The sequence below is a fragment of the Agelaius phoeniceus genome, chromosome 1 (genome assembly GCF_051311805.1).
Source record: "Agelaius phoeniceus isolate bAgePho1 chromosome 1, bAgePho1.hap1, whole genome shotgun sequence".
Classification (NCBI taxonomy): domain Eukaryota; kingdom Metazoa; phylum Chordata; class Aves; order Passeriformes; family Icteridae; genus Agelaius; species Agelaius phoeniceus.
The window spans coordinates 122870097-122885724 of record NC_135265.1 but is presented as its reverse complement, the minus strand read 5'-3'; the positions used below and the strand labels follow the sequence as shown (position 1 = coordinate 122885724).

At 34.8% G+C, this 15628-nt stretch overlaps 1 long non-coding RNA gene across 1 annotated transcript in view; it reads left to right on the top strand.

Moving 5' to 3' along the window:
* The window catches only part of LOC129119846 (uncharacterized), a 214610-nt gene extending 200434 nt beyond the window's left edge, over positions 1-14176 (top strand). The window contains exon 2 of the long non-coding RNA XR_008534158.1: positions 13921-14176. This is a non-coding gene — a long non-coding RNA (uncharacterized LOC129119846). The remainder of the gene's footprint in view (positions 1-13920) is intronic.
* Positions 14177-15628: the final 1452 nt, after the last annotated feature.

The following is a 15628-nucleotide window of genomic DNA, read 5'->3' as shown; positions in this document are numbered from 1 at the left end:
GCTGAGAATTTCTTCCTGGAAATTAGTTTATCTTTGCCTTTCTTTTGTTTTGTCTGTTAAACACTGATTGCTTCCCTGTGAAATCCTCTGCTCATTGATTTTACCTTCCAAATTGTGAGCTGACATTCTGATAATCCCATATTTTAAGCCTTTCATTAGCAAATTTTCTTTTATTTGTATTTTTGTTGGCTACTATTCTCTTGTGTTAAGTATTAAAGTGCAACAAAAATGTCATGGTCACTGTTCAGAATTGTATTTCTAGAGAACACTTAACCTGGATTTGTACATAGAGAAAAAGATAAATTAAAATTATCCATTCTTGTCTCACAAAAAAAAAATAGGCATATTTATATTGAAAAGAAGATTTTTACTACTTCATTTTTGAAAAACTGGAGTGCAAAACATTTTTCTCAGAAGTTCTTTGTTCTTCTAACAGCCACAAACCAATGTGTATGAGCTTCTTTCTTTCATTGTAAGTGCAGCCAAGGCTATCACTCTACCCATATTTCCTGGCATAGCCAGGCTCCTGGAGTGATTGAAAAGAATGCCAGAAAAAGTCTCGCTCCAGTTCATGAAAAATTAAGCATGAGAACTTATGGAAGGGGAGGAGAAAATAATTTATAAGATTTACTAGATTTTTACTGACTCAAATCACCAAGATTTTTCCCACTTGCAGTCCTTTTTTCATATTATTCATGGCCTCTCATATACATAAATGCTCACCAGGACCAGGGTGCCATGAGCTCAGTGATCTGGCCAGGATCATTTGTACAAGGAGGTGCCAAAGGACTCTATCAAAGCCTCATCACAACCCTGGGGTCTTTCTGATGAACAATGGCAAACCAATTTTTGCCTTAATGGGCTGGTCCTCAAAAGGTTGCAAATTTCAGCCTTTAAAAAGCCTTAAAAAATCTTGATTAATTTTGCCGCTTTGTTTTTCTTTGGAATCTGTTTGATGTTGCAGTCTCTTTTCTCGGGGGAGCTAACAGGGAAAGAATTGCTGTGTGTGATATGTTGCACTCTTGCTGCCATGCTCCTGGTGTATGGAGGCAGAACTTCACCGATCAGTCATCCATTTCTTATTTGGATGCAGGCCTTTTGGTCTTCAGGTGAGCAACACATTCCTCAATTTTACTGCTGGGAAGATCACCCTGGAAGCAATGACCTGGGGATAGTGTTTTCTGTGACAAATGGCAGACATTTCTTTTAACCCTTTTCTCCTGCTCTGGTGTTAAAGCACACAGGCATTTCTGTTCTTATTTCATTCGTAACAATCTTGGTGTTCCCCTTTAAAATTTCTGCAAGAGAAGAACAGAGTTTCTCTTCCACAGGGAAAAGGCCCATTAGGTGATAAGATATAAATCTAGTGGTCTATGTAGCACTCCCTGATATATTACTCTGGATGTCTCATAACTTGACATCCCTTTGTAATATTGTCAATAAGAATGGACTTGCAAATATGCAGCCCATCTCTCTTTTTTGTGCATCATACTAATTGTTACCATATTCCAATTAGTGCATTTACCTATTGGAAACCTTCAAACTCATCTGACTCTCTATAGATTGCTTTCAATTGTCAGATTGGAACTGGAGTAGCAGTTGTTTCCTTTCTGTAACTACTGCTCTTCATATGAATTATGAACACAGAAATAAAAGTCCATGAATTGATATCTTAGGTGCAATTTTCTTTTAAAATATATATAATAATAATAATTTTCAAAGATGCATCTATTTTTAATGCTGCCTTCTCTTTATCTCCTCTTTTGTTAATTCCAATTTTCTATTTACTTTCTGGTAACATTCATGCAAATAATGTTATTATGATATAAAATTAAAACTTTTCTTTCAAGAGTACCTCCATCAACAACCTAAATAGAAGAACAACAATCAGAAAACAATCAGAAAACAAATATCCATATCCTCACATATCTATTACTTAACCATAAGGCAATTTGAACAACTTTTGTTGGTACTTTTGCTTGTGTTAAGACATTTCATGATAAGTGTCTACAGACTTTTGAGACAGATTTCTGCCAATAATTTGTGAGCACAATTTTATTTACTATACTGACTGAAATGAGTTTGAGGTATTCAAAACTTTTTCTCACAGTGGTTTTTATTTTGTTTATTTACTTGTACCCCAATATGAAAAGTGATGCAATCTAAGTCAAAACTACATTAAATTGAATTGTTTTTCCAAACGTTTATAAGTGAAAAGTGAAATTTTATCCTAGAAGACTCTGTTGCCATGGAAAGTATGTCTATGTAAAAGCCAACTGCATCAGGAAGCTTCTAGGGATTCATTTATCCTTAGTGAGATTTTATTCCATCCCTTTTCCAGAGCAGTTTCCACTGATAACTGATACACTGTAAGGAAATGTACAGAGGCATTGATTCCCCATGAGCTCCACCTAATGCTTAGAAAGAAAAATCCTCCTCCTCATCTTCAAACTGCTGCCTGGACTGTTTTCCTGATTCATCATTGCCCCTCCAAGGTGTAAACCACATCTGCAAAGGTGAAGGCAGACTGATTAAGTTTCTTTCACAGTTGTCACAAAATAATATAACTTGAATTTTAAAATCCAAAGATAAAATGTAATGCCTCAATGGAAAACAGCCTGTGCATCTTGAGAAAGACAACCTGATTTTAAACATTATGGTTTGTGCTCATGGGTATTACGCAGGAGGTCAAAGGTCAAAATGTAGAAAAATATAGACTGCTCATTGGCTCTAGAACATGAAGAATTTATGAATATAACATCTGATGTCTCACATAAACTACATTTTCAGCAGCTCCTGCACCAAAACTTTGGTTTTTAATAACATCAATTTTTATTCATTCTTGGTGAACTTATCCTTATATCTGGTGCTTTTTCTGTAAAATATGTGCTGCTAACCTCTTGGGTCTTTAGTGTTCTCCTGTAAGCTAAAACCTGCTGACCTTAAATATGCTTTCAACTGTCTTGAATTTTTTGTCAGTTTCTCTCCATTGTTCCCAAAGGTCTGAATGTTAGACCAAAATATGTTTCCATACAACGAAACTGAGATAATTTAAATATTGTACGATGGCTTCTATTTTTTGATACTCAGCATTTCCCTGTTTACAGACTACTAAACTTCCAAATTCATGACTGGAAGCTGACGTTAAAACAATTTAACAAATGTACTTCCACTACTTTTCAAAACTAAAATACATTTATATTCCCTACATGACTTTACAAGAGACTTGCTTTCTTCTTGCAAGTTCCATCTTATTTTTACAAATATGAATGTTGTCAGTACCAGTTTAGTCTCTCTCTTTGTATGCAACTAGGAGCAAACCAGGTACCTTGGTGTACAAACCATTTCAGGATCCTGGGCACTGGTAACTACGCACTGAAAGTTTGTTTATATAAAAAGTGTTCTGACATATGAAGAAACAGAGAGAAAAAATAGCTTGGCCTCAACTTTTATGCAACATACAGAGCAGAAATATGAGAAATGTGATATATCATACTAAAATATCCTGATAGTCCTATACAGGGCTACATCCTTCCCTGCAGCTCTATTTTATCCTTCTAATTGTTGTAAATGTTCCTGAGTTTTATTCAATTTTTTCAAATTTTACATATATATGTCTGTATTGATGGAGCTCTCACCTAATTAAATAATGCATGTTTCTCTAACTCACTTGTAACAGCACATGATATAGCAAAAACTAGGATAAGATACATGAGGAAGTCCACTAGCAACAGTTCTCATATGATGGTGATTTATTATTGAAAATTATTTTTTGAAATCGACCAGCTAACCAGATTTAACCCATTTAATTTTTTGCTCAATTGATTTTGTATTGTAGATTTTATGTCTTCTACAAGTGCAAATATATTATCAGTTACACTTATCAATCACATTCATTGTCTTGCATGTGCTGTGTCCACAATGTATTTTTCCTTTAGAGAACTCTGGTCAGAGTTCCACTGCAATCATTACACTCGTGTAAAAGCTTCAGGAATACATTCGAGTTGTTTGAATTGAGATTTTATGACTTTGTGAAACTTGATCACTTTGAATTTCTGAATTCCAAGTTCATTCATCTGCATGGATAAATCTCTATCAAGACAGATTGAAAGAGCTCTGATTTTAATTGGTTTGTCAGAATGGTGAGTGAGGCTTTTCAATGTTTTTTACAGAATGATACTCCAAGAGGAGATGTAGGATCTTCTTTAGTCAATCAATCTTGCTGCTTACAGAATTGAATTGAGTTAGATCTTAGGAGATGTTGAAAGGACTAGGAATCTAGATAGTTTCTGTAGAGGCTATAGAGTGCATGCTGACACTGGAGAACTGCTTGGAGATATCCAAGGTTTTGTGCTGAAAGCAGTATTGTCATGGTAGCACGGATTTCCACCTGAGTTAATTTCCTAATAAAAGGAGATTCTTTACTCTCTTCTGCACTGTGAAATACACACTCTTAATCTTTTTTCACTTGTTTTCTTATTGTTTGAAGAAGAAAATTCTTAGTGAGTTGTCAAGCTGGGAAAGGATAGAGTTCACCTTATTTTTTACAAGCCAGTAAAATAGACTCAGCTTACCTTAAATAATCATTTAACCTAAATAATTTTACTTGGTCATTTATTTAACATTTTCAACACATTCATTTCCAAATTATAATATTTTATAAAATAAGCTGCTCAGAGGATGAGACAAAAGTAAAGATTCACGAATGGTGCTCCACATATGACAGGACTTAATTTCTTTATTGTTCTTTAAATTTAGTACATAAAATATTCTTCTTCATAGACTAAATACAAAAAATAAGTCTGTACTTCTAGAAAGCATAGCTTGCTATCAAGTCTTGTGCACCAGAAGACTTTTCTAAATGCTTTATTTTCTAAACAATATTGAGTACATTGAATAGTATATTTGAACAACATTTCTAATTCTTCCTATGATTAAAATCTACTCCGTCTGAGATCCTTGAAACAGTAGAGCTGTTAGCACCTTTTAGAACTTCATAATGGAATTTACATATATTAAATAAAAAAGAAATTAGTTCAACCAAGTTCTCAATTGTACCAGTAAAAACCATTTGAAAAGTATATTTTAAGAAGATGAATACAAGGAAAAAATTGGTCATGGTATTTATCTGCCCACCTCTCTTTGAAAACTTACCTATAATTAACAGCCCAAATTGGAATGAGAAGTGTTGCCAGTATGAAAACACAACTTTTTCCAAAAAAGCAATGTGAAGTTTTAAATCTTCTCTAACACTTGAAAACTTTCTCCAGTTGTATCATAAATTAATGTAAAACATGAAAGATATGGAAAAATTGCACATGCTTGTCATATTGCATTGCCCTTCCTAGAAAAAAATCCCTGTTTATAAAGCCAATTCACTCTATTTAAAATGTTTAGAGCTATCAAACCCTTTCACTGAGTGACCACTACTTCTCTATTTTTTTTCTGAAAACTTGTTCCTTGCTTAATCAAGCATTTAACCATAGGTCCAGGAACTTGACTTCAGAGACAGCATTAAGAGATTGTTAAAATATTGTAGTTACTCTGAAAATTATTATAACATTTATAAAAAATAAAATGTCACAGAATACTACAAGTATACTATTACAATACTTGTTAAAAGACCAGAAAATATAATTCCTTGTTTACAAAAAAGCCTCCAAATCCAGTTGAAAACATAACACTGTATTTGTTTATTAAAGCTTTGTTTATTATTATTCTAAAACTGTTTTTATTGTCTACAATACTGTGTTATATCAACATCAGCTCTATCCTGAACACTTGGATGTGGCCACTTAGAAGTTTCTGTTCTGAAGTAAGAGTAGCTTGACAGTTAAAATTAAAGAAAAACAAAACAAACAAACACCCAGAAAAAGCAAAACAACAACCCCTAAATAAACAAACAGAAAATAAACCCAAACAAAAAAAAAACCAAAAACCAAACAACAAACCAACCAATTTGTGAGTATTTTTAAGCCTGTCTTTGAGATTTCACCTTTGGTCAGGTTTGGCAATAATGTGTTTTTCATTCTTCTAGCACTGTGCTAGCTGGAGCCTATTTACATGAACTGAAATCATTTTCTGAAAGCCAAAAGTGGGCAAAACATTAATTTAATTTCATGCTGGTTTAACATCTGCTTTGCAGAAATGATGAAGTCAGGAAAAAAGATAGCCTCAAATCCATGAGAGAGGCCCCTTAAACTACATTTGTTTGCATACTTTGGCTTTGTGAGAGTAAGTTTTAAAACAAGATTTACGGAACAAAAGCAACCTGAGCTGCAGTTAAACAAGATACATGGGGCTGCAGATGATGTTTTCTTGTGCAAGGCATTTAATTCTCACATAGTAGGTGTTGTTGATGGATATGTCATAGATCAGCACTTCTTGGATATTTGAGTGGCTGGAGAAGTTTAGAAGTATTGAAATTGGAACATTCCTGTGTTTCTCATGCCAAATCTGGTGTTATATTTAGAGACGGCATCATGTGCAAGAAAAAAATTGCAAAAGCTTCTGGAATTAATGATCTTGCCTGTTAACCCCCTGCAATGTTATAGCTATCTGGAATAAATATAGGATACTTCTTAGAATAAGCACTGATCATCTACTTCAGATTTCTGCTTGTGAGGGCTGACCACAAGCCCAACAACATACAAGCAGTGGATTCTGGCACTCAGGAGCAGGAAGTATAACTGGCATTAGGATTGACAGGTCATGCTGAAAGAATTAGAGAAGGTTATTTTCAAGAAGCACAAAAAACTATTTCTATATAGTGACATGTAATATTTTTAACATAAATTTTGTGGGTACACCAGTTTATGCTTTGTTGCTGAATACAAATGCTGAAAACCTCCAATCCTCCAGTGTTGCCTTTGGGCAGGGGTTAGAAACAACCCTGTGGATTTAGCAAATCACCTTCAATGCCTTCTAGAATATAGGGAATTCACAGAGTTCAGATTTATGGGCACATATTTACCTCCTCAGCATGTGTTGGAATCAAGTTCTAATTGTAGCTAAGGCAGAGATTCTTCACATAACAATAATTTTTCAGAGAACTGGGAAAGAGGACACTAAACACTAAGGTAACTACCAAACATTCTTGATTGCTCTGAGTCTCTACTACACAATCCATGCATTACAAAAACTGTCCCACCAAAAAGTGGGACTTCATTATATTTGGATGAGTTGCTTGGAAGGAAAAAATCTCTTCCCTCAATCTTCCAAAATTTTTGTGCTGCTTAACACCTTATAATGCCCTCAATGCTCAGCTGAGTGTTTCAAGGTCCTTGTGGGTAGATAATCTGTGTCTACTTTTCCAATTCAAAATGTTCTACTTTCTCAAAGGAATGCCAAAATGCACTGAAAATTACATTTCTCAAATAAAACATGCATATCTCACACATGATAAACATCATAATTAAGGTTCCTATGTACCTTGAAATCATGTCCCTTAACATGAGAGAAAAGAAATCATGTCTCTTAACATGCAAAATTCAGTACCAGAACATTTAGAATTTATTTCAAGACTTTAGATCCCCCTAAGGTTTACATGGCACACTGCAGTTCTGAGGAGTCTGGTGATAAGAGAACAGGACTCACACAGCAGCACAGCACTGCTTTTTCATGGCTGGTAAGTAGTGTTGGAATGTGAGAAGTGGGGTCATCATTGCACAGGGTCACCTTAGGCCTTTTGCACACTTACATCAGGCCCAAATGTTCCAACCATTGCTCTTATTTTTATACAAATGAAAATTGAAGGAACTTCAATAAAGCAATTGTTTTTTCAAGACAGTGACCAGAACGAAAGAATTCCTATAACTTGGGCATGTGCTAGGTCATATATTCTCTCCTGAAGTGCGGCAGTTGTTAATAAGTTGCTGTCAGTGTCTAGACTTAGCTTGTACAAATCAATTTCTAGCTATGAGGTTTTATAGATTTTCAAAGTTCAGAGTCCTCAGGGTTGTAGTTTCCCACCTGCCCTTTCTTTATGCATCTTTTTAACAGCTTTGAAATTCAGCTATTGCATCTCGCAGTGTCCTTGCACCCTGAAAAAGTGGAAAGATACAAGGGAAATTTTTCTTTTAATTATTTATCTCTCCATTATTCATTCTGGACAGTAATTTCACCGCCTGTAATTAGTTTTGCAAGAAAAGAATGTTTTGATAAAAGGAATATGTAGTGATTACATGACTTTAAATATAGTATCTGTCAGGTGGGAAGGTATCTGAGAGAACAAATATTTTCATGAGTTATGTGTCTTGGCTGTCTGGACTGTCTAAAAGATCTTTTCTATACTGGTAAACAACATTGCCCACTATGAATATATAAAACACCATGAAACAGACCTGCTTCCATAGTAATGTGCTTCTTATGGACAAAATCAGTCAAGAGCAGAGGCATCACTTTATAAACAGTACTACAACCTCATAAGTTACATATAATACAGTTCTCCCCTAAAAAAAGCTGGTTTTGCTTCTCTGCAGTCTGTACGTCACAAGATAAAGCCAAAGGTTCATATAGAACCATGAAAATATATTAAAAGAACAATGTATTTATTATCAAAACATATATATGCACACACATCTATGTTTCCTGTATTCATATTGGCTGTCTCTTTGTTGTCTTTATAAGACAATAAAACCAAGAATTCAGGATTTTAGACACCCACTATCCCATTAGAAAATAGCACACTGTGCAAGACAGAACCTAAATTTCTCCTGTGGCCAAAAGAAACCTTCAAGTTCTCTAGATTTAAAGTGACCTTAGAGCTTTAATGAAATGGGTTTTGTTTCCTCTTGAGGAATTATCAGTATCCTAAAACCATTTTACAACTAAACACAATATAACCTAGCTGGTGATCTCAGCTTTTTCCTTCTCTTTCTGCATCTCCTTTCTTCCACGTTTTCATTACTATAAATCCAGAGCATAGGAATAAACTGTGATTAATGTGTTTCCAGAGAGAGGACACAGCAGGATGAAAACAGCCACAAGCTTTTTTTCCCCACAGTCAATGTCCCACTTTCCTTGGTGACAGGAGGAAGTACATGTTCAGTGTATATGACTGCAATGTGCATTAGAGCTGTGTGGGTTTTTTGACTCTTCTTGAGATCTGATGTGGTTTTTTTCATGAAAAACCCTGCAGGCATCTTGCCTGCAATCTTAATCACCTCCTCTCCCCTTCGAAAGCAGATTTCTTGCACCTATGAATTTTCTCATAAGATGATTTATTGTGCATTAAATTCCACTTTACTCCTAGTGTAAATTATACTGCCAACTATCTAAATGCCAGCTATCTTCCAAAACTTTGTCTTTTGGAGGCAGTCAGTTGTCTGGTCTGAATGCCTAAGTAATTTCTAAAGTATAATGAGTTTTGCTAAAGTTTCCTCAGGCAACTGTTTATTTCTATGATTTTAATTATTTAATTAATACTGCCTAAATTCAGTATCTATTAATGCATTTTTAGAAGATCTAAAGGCTTGCAGTTAAAATTTTTTATGTCTTGTGGATGACATTGCGAATTTTGTTAAAAATTACAGCTAGCAGCAAGAGTTGGAATATCATTAATACAAAGCAGAAAACAACTGCTCTTAGAAAAAGATTCCTTCTGGATATATGTGCTCTGTATCTCAGCTCTAGGTCCCTCTATAGAGGCAAATAAATAAAAAGTACCAGAAGGTATGCAAATGAAACAAACTGACTAAGAACTCAGTGCTGAACCAATACTATTATAAATATACACATCTATCACACTTTTGGAAAAAAACCCAACAAACTAATAGCATATCTGTAATTACAAAAGACAGGACAGAAATTGCAAATGAACCATCCAATACTGCTGACAATTACTAGTCCTGCTGCTGTAAGCAGAGAAGAGAGGTCTTAGTGAGGCTGTCAAATAAAAATTATTCTTCTTCTTTGGAATAAATGTCTCTTTCTCAAATCAACTCTTTTCATGTGAAAGGTGGCAAACAAAAGGACAACACCTATAGCCTCTATAGCCTGCAGCATACCAATATTCAGAATTCTATCAAGCCAAACTATGATGACCCACTCCTCAGCTGGTGAAGGCTCACTCTCACGCCATTTGACACCAATTCATCTGTCATTTCTGGGAACTGAGAAGGTATTTGAAAAAAAATCTTCAGTCATGTGCCTGGCCTATCTTAACAGCCAGTGACTGGCTGAAGTCTGCAAACTATGCTCTACAGTCATTTGTTGGTGGCTAGAATGCTGAGCTGATAGATGACATCACATGACAGGTTATCAAGGGCTATTCAATGTCTTCTAATGAATCCTCCCTCAGCTCCTTAGACTATCTACACAATTCATACTTAGGTTTCTTTTTCAAAAGCCACTTTCTACTTACTTTATACATTAGTCATTTCACTGGATTTATTTGTCCTGGAATACATATTAAAGTGGATAGTTAAAAAGATAAATCAAAATACTCTATGAGAATTATTTATGGGTAGGTATTTATTTCCATGCTTCTGGCCTCAGCTTCCTATTGAGAATGGTGAACCTTGCTATGTCCTAGTCACAGTGATTATACTATCTACACAAACAAAAGGATAAACTTTATATAAAACTTCCAAACCTAAACTCAGAGGCAATACTAACTAATATGACTTTGGAAGGTGAAAAGCAATAAATAGCATGGTAGTAGACATTCTGGTATTTTAAAATTTTGCTACCGTTGAATGATAACTGAATATACTGTATTAAGGTTTAAAATAAAAAAGGATTTCTGGGTTAAATATTTTACTTTAGAATGAAGAATCTTCCCTTGACAGAAGCATCAAAAAAGCACAATCATGTGCCTGAGAAGAAGCCTTTGGGCACAGTAAGTTCTTGCTTCAAGGCCTAGAACTGACCATATCTGATTCATGTAAAGATGTGAGGTAAGGTCTGTGTTACAGAAGTTTTTCTTAGTGTTCTTCAGAGGTCTTCTCCAATAATGCCTCCAAGCATCATGTTGTTTTACTCTAAAATAAACTGATGCCCACAGATATCATAGCTAATATGCAGAACCTAGGAAGTTTCCATTTTTTTTCTTCTAAATAACAAGTTTATTCAAGTCTCCCATAGTGGTAGGTAATATTTGATGGTTCATTGCATAAGGATCTTCTATAGCTAAGAAACATTTTGAATGGTAGATTAGGCATTCTGTTTAATAGCCTAATAATAATATGCCATCCTGCAATAATCAGCATAAATGTCTGCTTTTCAGCTTCAGGGCAGTGATGGCAATAATTCAATGACAGGTATAGTTTAGTCTCACTGGAGCTAACAACTATTAGGAACAGAGAGCCTATTTATCTTTATTGCTTCAACTTGAGCCATACAAACTTGATGTATGATTCTGTCACGGGAAGCTCAGTGTTACCTACCAGTGCCACCAAATACTTCAGCTAAGGAGATAGTCTTGTTCCACATTCTGATGTACAGGGTATTTCTTTTGGTTATGGATCAGTAACCCAACAAGGTCTGACAGCAGGACAAAGTTTGTTGCAATGATCCAGGAACGAACTCATGCTATCATTTCCTTTAAAAACAAGATCTTTTTATGTGATTGTCCACATATTCTCTTTCAATTTACTATACCTGAATGGATATAAGTTGCTTTCTGTAATATTTTGTATCTACTTTCCTTCTTTTTCTGCTTCTTTCCTTCTTTAGGCCAAGGCATCACAAAATTCTGATTATGGATTTCCCCTCTGCACCTATTTAAACCCAGGCTCATCTTTCTGAATGTCAGTGATCAGAACTCTAGATCTCTGTCTCTTATGCTTGGCATACTGACATTCATATTGTCGCACTCTGCTGAAAATAGTTTGAGAATGTCTTAGTACAATAACAGAACTTTTTCAAATGCACTTTATTGATGATTCAAAGTAATTTTTACAGTTTTGTAATAATCCTCAATTTTTCTAATTTGATCAATTTCCTTTTAATATTTCACATGAAGTCCAGAGAACTCAGGTGGCTTACATTGTTCTTTTACAAAAAGTGAAACTTTATCAAGGAGCTGACTTGGTATAACATCCTTTGGGTGTGGTGCGTGTACTTCCATTTCACATGTACTGCCATTTTTCTGATTAGATTCATTAAAAATACCTGATATTAAAACTGATTTTTATGTGCAAGTTTCTTTCTTTGTTTTACAGAAAAGACTATCTGGTGTCTCATATTTTTGTACATTGTGGTCTTTTTGTTTTGATGCCCCTTGAGGAGGAAAATATTACATCTTCTTTAATCAGAGCTATTAGGGCTTTGCATTTGGCGAGTTTTGCCCTTAATCTGAGAAGGATCTCTGGGCAGTCAGAATTATTGGAACCACAGCTACTTTATAACATAACTGCCACAGGAAACAAAGAGGCTCTGATAGGAACAGAAATTTTAGTAAAGATTCCAGACATCATATTTTGCAGAGATAAGAGACAAGACTGTATCAAGAAAGGCTTTTCCAAAGCAAAGAAAGGAAAACTGGCTAGGGAGATGGATTTCCAGCAATCTTTTAAAGCAAGTAAAATGTATTTTTATTTTTATATTAAAATCTTCTTCCGGAAACTCACTTGGCAAATCTGTCAGTTGGGAACATCAATCTTCAAGTAACTGAAAGTTTTTTTTCACATTATGCTGGGCAGCAGGGACAGACACCATATAGCCACTCTGAATTGCCTTTAAAATAAGATGTAACTGAAACAGGTGATATTTGTTCTTCTCGAGAATGGACAAATATCATTCAAGCCAATTAATGGTTTCATTCAGAATAACTGTACTGGTTTTGGCTGCACTAGAGTTAATTTTCTTCTCAGTACTAGATGTAGATGTGCTAGATGTAGATGAAAAGAGGTAGGGACCAACGTACTATTTTGTTTTTAGGATGCCAGAGTCTGAAGTAACTCTCTGTGTGAATCAGAGAAATTCCAAGCTTTTTTGTTAAAATTTACACCAAATATTTGTAGTTAAGAACATATATTTCAATTTTCATGGCATTTTTTCCATCTGTAGCACTGTTGTCCCCTATTCAAAATACCCACGTTTTCATAACACTGAATCTAAAAAAAAATAATTCTTCCTCTCTGCAGCATAACATCTTTGTATTAGATATTGTCAAGACAAGAGCATCAAAAATATACTTTAGGAAAAAATAATTTCCTTATTTCTCCATATGGGAAACATGAGAGATGTAACCTGGCTTTTAGTTCAACTCTTCCCCAGTCCTCCAGGCAAATTCACTGCATTCATAGAACTCCCCCTGCAGCCTTGGTCTATCTACCTCTGGAGTGTTGCCATGTTCTAACATAACCTCATGTCTTAAAAGGAGCTCCACCTTGAATAGAAACTGAAATTATAATAACAGTGATCACCATAATTCCTAATTTTCAGTCACAATCTGAAAAACGTTTGATTCTTTCTGCATTGCCTTTATGGTCCAGTTTCCATTCCCTCATTACTTTCTATAAAATTCTGGTTTTTTACTTCTGTCTGTCTATTATTAAAGTTCCAGGTTTTAACAAAAAAAGCATCTTATTGGCTCACCCGGATATCAGTGACACTTCAATGATTATGTTCAACATTAGGAAAAAACCACCACACTGTTGCTCTTCAACAAATCTACCCTCCAGTGGGATAACTTTTGTTTTTACAGTGCTTTTTAAACCACTAATGTCTGATGCTGCACTTCATCAGGTGATTTTTATATAAGTATTGCCTGTCAATGATGTTTTGTCAATGATGTTTTCCTTACTTATTGCAGGACCAGAATTTCAACGTTATAGTACTGTTTTCACTATTTATTACCTCTTAAATATTTTGATTTTAATGAATCCTCTGATGTATTTGTCTACTTGATACTATGAAATGTTTTAAAGATTTTGCTCCTCAACTAAGCAGTCTGTATTTTTTCTCTTTCCTCAGGCTCTTTCTCAACTAATGACACCAGATGAGCCAGAGTATAGTCCCTCAGGATCTCTCAAGATGCAAAAACTATCACAGCATGAAAATTTCTGTAATTTAAATTTTCAGTTGATGTATAATTCCTTGTTGTTGATTTTGAGTCCTCAGACATTAAACCTGTTGGTTATATTTGAACTTTAGATGATTATGGTACATTAATGCTTGACTTTTGACTCACCATTCAAAACTGAAATAAATTTTTCTTTTTATTTTCTTATTCATTATTATGTTACTTTTTTATATCTTTTAGGAAGAATATATTAAATTCATCACTCCAAATTCATTAGAAAACTAGTGAAACTACAAAACTAGTGAAACTACAAAATAAGTACCGTCTATGAAATGGGCTCTGCAGTGTGGGTCATTGTTTTAATTGTAATTGAATTTTTATTATAACCAGATACCTATGAAATATATCAATTATTGTTTCAAAAAGGTTAATATTTACATATATAAACATATCACAATCTATTATAGAATGATGGTCCTATTATTTTTCCACCAATTTCTCACTCATTCACAGTCTAGAATTAAGAACATGCTGTGCCATTTTTTGAGTCTCTCACAGCCTCGTAGATCACTCCTTTACAAATCTATGTGTGCAGGCACAACTTAAAGTTGAATTCAGGGCTATCTATGCATCCTATATCTCACACAGGTGGATGTTCTCCATTTCTTTCATTGTTTTTTGCCTGAGTGTGCAGGAAACTTAAAACAAATTGATGCTTGTGCAGGAAAGAGAAGAAATGGCAAAGCCAGGCTCAAAGCCAGGGACCAAAGGCAGAATGCTCATGAGTCTGTGCTCAGGGTTTCCAGCTCCTGAGCCTTCACTACCATGCAGTAGTATAGATATATATATAGATATATATAGATAAAGTTCATATGGAACTGCTCTGGGTGGAGAATGTAAAGTGTTACACCCATCAGGGAATAGGTAACTCCAAGACTTACAGTTATTGCAGACTATTCCCAGCAAGGCAATACTCTGATGGTTCATTTCAGGTGAATGAATGTTTCAAGTAATCCTTATGTAGTCTCTCAAAAACAATTTTGCAGGGTATTTAGAAGCACACATCAAGGTTCCCAAAAATGTCCCTCAAAACCTTTTCCTGATAAATGCTCTTAACTCCCTGTTTGGAAGAATAATATTCTAAACATGACTTCCACAAGCTGCCTCAAAATCAAGCTGGCTTTCTATAACTTAAGATAACCTGTTCATGAAAACCTGCTTTTTGAGATTTAATGTTTTCAGCCCCAATGAGATAACTAGAACTTCAAGAGTTTTAACACATATAACAGATTTATGCAACATTTGATGCCATTCCTTAGTAGATAGCAGGTTTTTGAAAGAGGGACATCCTTCATATTGGACAAGAATTGCATAACCATGGCAGAGCAGCTCTTACTACCCACAACTTCCTAGACTCTGACTCTTCCAGTAAGCCATTAGCCACACCAGAAAAATACTACATTATTACCTTGGCCACTTTCTATAAAATAAGTTTTCTTTCAAAGCTTTAATTTATTAAAAACTACCTATTATTTAAATCAGTAATAGAAGTGGTCTTCACTGTAACAGAGAGTGTTAGTCTCCTCCTGTTAATAGCTTTGCCAAAGAAATGAGAAACATTCTTCTCAGGGCAGGTCCCATCCACATAACTTAAATGCT